This window comes from Rutidosis leptorrhynchoides, chromosome 4 (assembly GCF_046630445.1).
Source record: "Rutidosis leptorrhynchoides isolate AG116_Rl617_1_P2 chromosome 4, CSIRO_AGI_Rlap_v1, whole genome shotgun sequence".
Classification (NCBI taxonomy): Eukaryota; Viridiplantae; Streptophyta; class Magnoliopsida; order Asterales; family Asteraceae; genus Rutidosis; species Rutidosis leptorrhynchoides.
Window position 1 is genome coordinate 459446800 of NC_092336.1, and position 10877 is coordinate 459457676.

Genomic DNA, 10877 nt, shown 5'->3' on the forward strand with positions numbered 1-10877 from the left:
TATGTAAATTTTTTATATTACCATTATACGTGTTGATATATATATAAATGATATAGGTTCGTGAATCCGAGACCAACCCTGCATTGTTCAGTTTTCGTCGTATGAATATTTTTACTACAAAATATTGGATTGTGAGTTTCATTACTCCCTTTTTAAATGCTTTTGCAATATATATTTTTGGGACTGAGAATACATGCGCTTTTATAAATGTTTGACGAGATAGACACAAGTAATCGAAACTACATTATATGGTTGAATGGATCGAAGCCGAATATGCCCCTTTTAGCCTGGTAATCTAAGAATTAGGGAACTGGCCCCTAATTGACGCGAATTCTAAAGATAGATCTATCGGGCCCAACGAGCCCCATCCATTGTTGCGGATGCTTTAGTACTTCGAAATTTTATCATGTCCGAAGGATGTCCCAGAATGATGGGGATATTCTATATGCATCTTGTGAATGTCGATTATCAGGTGTTCAAACTATATAAATGATTTTTATCTCTATGCATGCGATGTTTATTTATGAGAAATTAAAATGAAAATCTTGTGGTCTATTAAAATGATGGAAATGATTGTTTATGATAAACTAATGAACTCACCAACCTTTTGGTTGACACTTTTAAGCATATTTATTCTCAGGTATTAAGGAAATCTTCCGCTGTGCATTTGCTCATTTTAAAGATATTCCTTTGAGTCATTCATGGCATATTCCAAAAGACGTTGCATTCGAGTCGTTGAGCTCAACAAGATTATTATTAAGTCATTGATAGTTGATATAATATGAAATGGTATGCATACCTATTAACTTTTGATGTAATGAAAGTCTGTCTTTTAAAAACGAATGCAATGTTTGTAAAATGTATCATTTAGAGGTCAGAACCTCGCAATGAAATCAACTATTGTGAATCGTTTATAATCGGTATGAACGGGTCCTTTCAGTTGGTATCAGAGCGGTGGACTTAGCGAACCAGGTCTGCATTAGTGTGTCTAACTGATAAGTCGTTATGATGCATTAGTGGGTCTGGACTTCGACCGGGTCTGCATGTCAAAAGTTTTGCTTAACATTTTGTGTCAAAAATTGCCTGCTTATCATTCTTAGGGAATCACTTGCTTATCATTCTTAGTCTAGACACATCTTACTGCATTAATTGCATGAATAGTGTATAGACAAAATTCATATCTTAGCGTATCTGTTACTGTAAACTTTTCCTGACATATTCCGTAAATTCCTCCGTAATCTACGAAATCTTTTGTTCTATATATAGATATTCTATGTAATTAGAATACCATCCGATAGACGGAAATCATTTCATATCGAACAATCCTTTATTCAACCGTATGAAATGGAACTCGCCACTAGTTCAAGTCCCTCGGATTCCGATATGGAGTTTTACTCAAGCTCCGAAAGCAGTGTGACCGGAATGGATCAACCAATCAGTCATCATCTATTTTGGATGAATTGGGGATGGGTTCGTAGTCTACTTAATAATTGGAGACAAGAAGAAGGTGATCCCTTTCATCCACCACATTTCTCTCTTGGCGAAGAACCTGAAGCACTTACCGGCGAACCTATCCGAAACACCATTTTCAGCCTCATTTCCAGGGTAGCTCATCACGATTATATTCTATCCACAATTCTAAACCTTATTCATTCGCTCGTTCCGACCGACAATCATCCCGGAATAATGGAAGAAGTCAACGAGCTTCGCGCTCGAGTAATCAATTTGAAGAATATGGTGCAAAACTTACCAGCTTCAGCAACATCACCAGCACCAACAGTACCACCAACAACCTAAGTTTCAACATCACAAGCCTCAACATCTCATTCTGTACCTCGAGTATAATCATCGTTCTACATGACGTTCTACATCATTTATCTTCGTTCGACATGGCGATTATGTAATCTCTAATGTTTTAGAGATTATATATTCTCATTCTAACGGTAAATCAAATGAGTTTAATATCATATTAACTCATTAAATCCATGATTACATCTGAATAAAATATATGCGTAAGTATATTTTCGTAAAGAATGTAATTAAAAATTCTTTTGTACAAACTGTTAATGGTAAAAATATTTTAACGGGTAGGTAATACCCGAGGAATATTTAGATTTCACATTAATAAGTTACACTGTACATTCTTCCAATCTGATTCAACAGTCATTTACTATCCTACTTACATCCACAGATATACGTATCCATTCACCGCAGAATAACCAGTTTCATTCAATTTCATATTTGTATTTTGACCTATCAGAATCCAACAAGTGGCATAATGAAGAAAACATTGGATAAAATAAAATTTGTTAGAAACAAACAAATTAACTATGAGAAATTTTGTTAAGAATCCATACTAACAAAATCCTAGCTAACTGTTCCTAGCTAACTGTTCCTAGCTAACTGTTAATTCCTTATTACATTTATTTATCTCAATTTATTTATCGCAATTTTAATTCTCGCAATTTTATTTATCGTCATTTAATTTTTGTTATTTATTTTACGCACTTTATTTATCGTCATTTAAATACTTTTATTTACGCATTTTAAATATCGGGACACGTATACAAGATTTTGACATATCATATCAACGCATCTATATATATTATTTGGAATAACCATAGACACTCTATATGCGGTAATGTTCGAGTTAGCTATATAGGGTTGAGGTTGATTCTAAAATAATATATATACTTTGAGTTGTGATCGAGTCTGAGACATGTATACAATGGATCACGATACGTATTAATTAATTCGAATATTATATATATGAATTATAGAATTACTAACTGTGGACTACTAACTGTGGACTACCAACATTGGACAATTAAAAATGAATTAAAATATTGATTATAACATATGAAACTAAACAATTCTTTAAGTTTGCCACTTGATCTCATCTTAAACCTCGTTTGTATCTTGACGATTACAATCTGCATTCAAACTTTTCGTGATTCTTGAAAACACCTCAATCGAGGGAATGAACCAACCGCACTTCATCTACGGAAGAAAAGATTGATGCATATAGTTATGCACCTGAAAACACTCTGAACCTGAGTAAACGTTTAACACGTATCTGTGCTAACTCCTTTGACATTGCTATTACCGAAAATAACATTGCAATTATTTTTCAAATTAGCCAATTTTGTCACAGCTCCAGCAAGTCAACTTCGACTCTTCATTCGAAACAACCTTATTATAACCTTGATATATATGTGTGGTCTTTTATTGTTACCGGGGAATCTTTTATATTCCACCATATTACCAGCAGACGTACCAGCAACCTCGTTGCTCCTTGGCTTAAATCTCTCCGACAAATCACTATATTTATCTATTGAAGTCCTATCATATTTGCCATACCAAATACCCAAAAGCATTAATCATTAATTTTCGAATTTCGCAGCGTTCCTACGTCAACAGTTATATATCTATATATAACGTATATCTTCTGAACTGATGAATTTCAATTCGGAATCTCTGAATTCCTGAAAAGCACTCTAGCTTACGAATTAGATCTCTAAATTTTGAAAAAGCTGAATGAAGCAGCAAAAAAAAAAACTGTAAACGACCTTAACAGTCAAAAGTTTGATGATAAAGAATGGAGTATTGAAAAAGCTCAAAGATTTTGATACTGAAAAATGAATTGAGCAAACCATGAAGGAGGCTGTGGACAAATCACAAAGGCTAAACCTGCCTTCAAAGAATCTAAATGATTCATTATCTGCTGAAGTCATTAATGAATACCTTGCTCCTAATTCTACACTTTTACGGACAAATCTTCATCATCATCCATCGATATTAGAAATTCTAAGATATCATCATATCTTTCATTATAAATATCCTCGATATTTCTGAAGATATTTTCATAACTACTCTTATCTGAAATCATTTATCTTTTCACGATATCAGTGTTATATCAGAAAGGAAACTTTTTAGTTTCTAAATTCTGAAAAATTCAAATGTAAATTTTGAATGATTTTGAAGAAGTGTTGGAAATTGATGCATGAGTTAGTATAATATAATGACACTTGAATAACGTGATTATATTACAGTAAGTCATGTTGAGTTTCTAATGGAACGAGATGATTCACAGAATCATAACATCATCATGTGCCATGTTACATGACTCTTACATTCTATCTAATCTCCAAACATATTAAGAATATGATTTCTTGATAGTTCTATCTTTCTGGTAACTTAACCAATCCATATTGTGCTATTACAAGCTCTCTCTTAGAACATTAGTTATGTTCATTCAAAACTTCATACCTATGAATTCTGGACCATTATTCGCTTGACTAAAAGTCGGGAAGAGAAAACAACTGTATGGAATGGAAGAGATAAATTTATAGTGGAAATATCCGACAGAGCAATCGAAACAGATTATCGCATTTAATCAAAGAGGATCCTAATTTCCTTAATTATCGAAGAACCAAATCTCATTACGAAGATTTCCTCTAAATCCCTTGAATTTCGGAAATCAACCGTGACTACGTCACCGGTTAAGTCAAATCTTCATTTACTCATTTTCACTCTTTTGTAATAGCTTCACTCGTACTCTTCACAAACTCAAATTGTTTTATCTATTGAAACGACCCGTCCATATTACTATAAATGCAGTACGTTATTCATTGGTCCCATAGCGAGGTATTTGACCTCAATATGATACGTTATAGAAAATATTACATTCGTTTCATGAAAAGCACACCATTATTATACATATTGCATGTTTTAAACAAGTGGGCGATTATTTAAGAAATAATCCCCATGATACATCGGTTTCCAAATACTACACACGTGACATAACAGTCGAATATAATACATGACAAAGGTTTTATTGAATGCAACATTTCATTTAAAGAAAAGCATGAGACTCCATGCACAGCTTGCTCAGATAATGCAACAGCGGAAGACTTTCTTAAGGACCTGAGAATAAACATGCTTAAACAGTCAACACAAAGGTTGGTGAGATATATAGGTTTAGCATCGATATAAATATAGACCACAAGATTTCATAGTTATAAATATATGTACACTCGCAAGTGTATAAAAGAATTCTATAAGTTGTTGAGCGCTTCGGTAACCATACTTAACTATTAATGTAGCATATTCCCTTTATTATGAAATCTCCCTACACTGTACCAAGTGTAGTAAAAATGAAGTACTATGCAACCGTTTACGATACTAGAGCGACTAGCCCGGTTGGGGTTGTCAAACCCGATAGATCTATCAATAGGATTCGCGCTTACATGTTCTTACAACATGTAAATATTAGTTACCAAGCTATTAGGGAAGATATGCAAGGTGGTACAACTCAACGTAGAATATATTTTAAGTACTTGTGTCCATGGCGTAAAACATAAAATGCATGTATTCTCATCCCAAAATATTTTTAGAGTTTAAAAATGGGACTATATACTCACGGTAGTAAAAGTATATTAATAATAAGTTTTCAGCTTATTAAAAATATGGCCGTCGTCCTTGGATTCACGAACCTATAACAATAATAATGATTAAAATAATAATACGACATATGAATAAAATAAAACAAATTTATAGAATACTTATATATTAATTTTTAACATTTTTATGTTAGTAGCCCTTTGTTAGTAGTTTAAAATAGTCCGAAATATCCAATAGTCCAATAATCGGTATATATATATAATCTTAGAATTACCCCATGACGTATTGTATACGTATTGTCTTTGCATCAACCCAGAGACGTATTATATACGTATTGTCTTAGAATTTACCAAAACGTATTGTATACTTATTGTCTTAGGATTTATCAAAACGTATTGTATACTTATTGTCATGGAATGTACTAAGATTATTATATATATATACAATCTCAGAATTAATTAAGATTATAATATTTTGTTATACTAATAATAACATGTCCAAATATATATAGGATATAGGAAAAGTTAGCAAGGATACGGTTAATATAGTTTTTACAATATAAATTTCGTCCATACAGCGTTAATTTTAGCAGATTTTGTTTTGCTCGCCAAATATTCATTACAACTCCGTTTAAAGTGAATAAAATTGCTATGGATTCCTTAAGAAGTTAATTTTTCAAAAAAAATTCGAAAAGTTCAGCCCATGTATTAATATTCAGAGTTTTACCCTCTTTTTGTGCCGGTGGATAGATTTGGAAGAATCCCGGCACCCACCCAATATATGATTTTTGATAAAATACTTTCACTTTGTCTAAAATCATGAAAAAAATACTGGAAGCCTTATTTACATATATTAACATATTTTCAAAGTCTTAGCCTCGAACTCAAAGTCTAAGATAGGTTTTTAATTCCCAACCCAAAACAGCCCGCTTTTTGCCGAATGGAGATTAAACGATATATGTTAAGTTTCAATGTGTTCTTCATATGTACAAGTTATGAGTTCTTATATTAACTTAATATAACATCATAATACATATAAATAAGTGTTATTAGATTTAAGTTAGAAAGATTAGATTAGTTCTTCAAACAAGTTTAGAATCAACTAAACTATGTTCTAGTTTATAAACTCTTATATAGATAGCTATAAACATATGAATTGAACAAGAGTTGAAGTAGAGTTTTTACCTCACGTTTAGAAAGTAAAGTTGCTGGAAAGAAGTAGTAGAACAAAACTTGAGAGAGTTATTGCAAGTGTGTGTGAAAATTGGAAGTAAAATTTGGAAAATGAATGTGTAAAAATGAGTTAGAAATGGTGCTTATTTATAGGCTTGAAAATTTGATTTTTAGTGAAAATATCTAATATAAGTTAAAATGTAATATGTCATGGATGACATATTAAATTGATTAGGTCATGGATGACATATTACACAAATAATTGCAGATTTCTATTGGTATATACCAATAGTAAATACTTCTAGAAGCTGTGTATATTACGGGTAAAAATACCGTATAAATGCGAGTAGAATTCTTGAGGAAATTGAACGGAAATACGAGTATAGCTATCCTTTATATGTATTGGTATATTATAAAGTGTATTCAATACTTGTAAGGATGTATTTACACTCGTAATACATTATATGTAAATACATTTTAACATAAGTTAATTACGTCATTTAAATAGTAACATATATATTGTTCAAAAACTCTTTAAATTAGTAGTATGAAAATATATATATAATACTTTGTTAATATACTTAATGAGATATTTAATTATCATATTTTCAAGTTAAATATATATAAATCCATATATGTACACAATAATTAAACAATTAAATAATCAAATCAACTTATGACGTTCGTGAATCGTCGGAATAAAAGGGTGACGAAAAGCTTGTGTAAAACTCTTTCCGGAGGTTCAAGACTTATTAAAATTCATTGCTTATCAAGTCGGAATTATTAAATCATGTAAATAGTATAATTAGGTAGTCGGAAAAATCCGGGTCGTTACATCTATATTGCTCACTGATGATAAAACTCAAATTTCTAACTCGTATGCGTCATGAAAACATACTTATTGTCAGCCATGATGATCCCACTCAAATTTCGGGACTTAATTTCTTTAACGGGTAGGTACTGTGACGACCCGAGAATTTCCCACTAAATTTAAACTTAATCTTTATATGATTTCGATACGATAAGCAAAGTATGTAATGTTGAGTCTAGAAAATTTTGAAACAATGTTCATATATTCAATTGACCTTCGACTGCTCTCGACGATTCACGAACAATTAATTGTAAATAGATATGTGTGTATGTATATATAAATAATAATTTAAAATATAATTTGAAGTATTATATGTTGTTGTTATTAAAAATTAATAAAATAAAAATATGATATTATAATAATTATTATTTAAAATATATCTCTATATATAAATAAAGTATATTAAAAATAAATATTAAATGATTGTAATACTCGTTTGATGTTTCGATTGATATTAAGCAAGTTAAATTCAAACTTATGTAATTTTAAAATAAACGGTGATACGAAAATGAGCTCTATAAATTTTAGGCTTATTAAAAATGTATTTAGGAACTATTTGTTAAGTTTTAACATTTTTTTATATTTTACCCATAAATGAGAGGGACAGTTGATGTAATTTTTATTTAATAAATTAATGATCGAATTTTATACCATAATGACCAAAATAAATAAATATAGTTAATTTAAAAATATGGGTTTTTTCTGAACACTTTTATCCGCCACTGGTTTCGCACGATATACAGTCCGTGAAAACTGTCGGTACAAAAATACATTTCATTGATGGCTTACTATTTTGTGTGCACGTTATTGTAAATTATGAATCATTTATTTATTATTTTATCTGTACCATTTTTGTTTCATATCTTCCACTTGCACACATATATTACTCATTCTGGATCTATCTATATCCTATCATCTATCTATATCCTATATATATATATATATATTATAATGCAGTACATACAAATGAACCATATATCCACTTTGTTTTCTTCTCTTCAGCGAGTCACCATGCTAACCATCGATCACCTTACAAACCTTCATTTCACCATCATCATCAATCACCACTATGAACATCCACCTTGATCACCTTTATTTTCTTCTCATTTTCTATTTTCTTTAATCCATCGACAACCATTGCCATGTATCACCCACCACTCTCCTTGTGTTCTTCTCCTTCTTCTCTTGAGATAACCGGCCAACATCTTGATCACCTAATGCCGCCATCCTTCACCTTGCACTACCACCTCTAACCATCGATTATTGTTTTTGTTTAGTTCTTGAACCACCAACACCCTTGTAGATCAACAAACCCATCATGAACATTCACCACAAAAACCGTCGACCATCACCCTTTATAGAACACCATGGAAACAACCATCTTCACAATCATCTTTCCTCTTCTCTCTCTCTCTCTCTCTCTCTCTCTCTCATCCTCCATATTCTTGTTTTCTGTTTAAATAGTTCGAACCAATCTACCTGATTAAACTATTACTTCAACATTCACCACCTGCATATTTTGTTTTCCCATTCGAACTCAACCACACCGAACCTACTGTTACTACGTTCTTTTATTTTTGTTTCAACAGCACAACTATAACCTACTCGATTATCAGATGAGTATCAACACCTTCTCTTACTTTCTCTCCCTCACATATATTCTTTTTCTGTTGTAACAGCATGCCGTCAAAACCACTTTCTTCACCTTGAAACCAATACTATCTTAATTGTTGTTTAATTACTGCTATTGCGGTGTTATTCGCTGATTCTAATCAAGTTACTACTAGCCACGATATTTTATTGCTTTTGTTTCCAATCAACCAATACAACGATATATTTATCAAATCAAAACAGCTGTAAGTGCTTTTCCTTTATGACATATATTTAACAAAAAGAAAACCCCACCCATTTGTTTCTGTCGAGCCACTCAATTTGCAAGAAAAGAAATTACATCGTTAGGGCACTGTGTAAATTGTGTGGGCTGAAAATTTATTTAGTGGACCGGAAATTGGTTGTATTACTTGGGCTATATCAATAGATTATTTATCGTTGGGCTGTCATGATTGGGCCGTGCTTGTTTGGGGTAAATGAGCCTAGACCTTCTGTTGGATTGCTGTTGTACATCGTGTGTTAATATTTTATTTGTTTTGAATGATACAACACCAAGATAATATGAGTTGATCGATGATGATGGTAAGAACATTTAGGACGATTAATGATGATTACGGTGGATGGTGATAATAGAAGATGAGAATGATAGAATGATGATGATGATATAAGATGAATAATGATAATATAGATGATAGAATGATGATGATGATGATATAAGATGAATAATGATAATTACAGAATTAGGATATCAAACTGTTTGATGCATTTATAAATCTTTTTCATATGCTTCTCACTTACTTGAACTGTTACATGGTTTTGAGTGAATTGCAGTTAGAGAGTCTTCCTTGTATGGTTGCGGGAGTATACTCGATTGACAATAATAATATGCGACTGGAGGCAACTACCCAGTTTCGTAAATTGCTTTCTATAGGTATTCATGATGCTCCTATAACTTTTATGAGAAAGTTCAATCAAACGCTTCCAACGCAGTCACTTTTTTTCATCATTAAATTAACTCTGTTAATTGATGTTGTTGCGATCACGAATTTTCAGCCGATGTTTTTCTGTTTAAATGAAGATAGTGACTTATGCTTTTGCATTATGGCTCACTATTTTAAAGAGTTCGTTTAAGCTATTATAGCTTAAGTTGTAATCCGATGTTCTTTTTTTTTAATTTGGTGAGAAGCGAACATCACTAACCCGTAAACATAACATGCTTCTATATGTTGCATGTTTGAAGCTCTATCTAAAGAACGAAGTCCTATGTTGGGATATGTGGAGTCAAAATAGGCTCTCAACCCGTAGCGAAAAATTGCATTAGGGTTTCCCGCACACAATGCCTTGACCTATGTTCGAGATGTGGTCTTCCAAGTTATTGGGTTATATCATACAACCCTTTGATTCATAAAGTTAGATATGGATGCCGTTAATATCTTGTTGGATGCCTTCTGCAAACAATGATCCGTAAAAAAAATAAAGAGTAATAATAATGTCCCGGGAATTTTGGAATCGAGATTGGGGGTGAGGTCCGCAATTTACCCGAGCCACAGGGTGTATGATACTCATTCCTTTGATATTCTTTCAAGTTACTGAGTTATCACATACAACTCTTTGATTCATAAAACTAGATATGGATGCCGTTAATATCTCGTTGGATGCTTTCTGCAAACAAGGATTCGTAAAATAGTAAAAAAGTAATAATAAATTGGGGTGAGGTCTGCAATCTAACTTTGATAGAATTTACCCGAGTCACGGGGTGCACGATACTTATTCTTTGATATGTTACTTAATGCTCTCTGTTTTTTTTAATTGTAAACTTG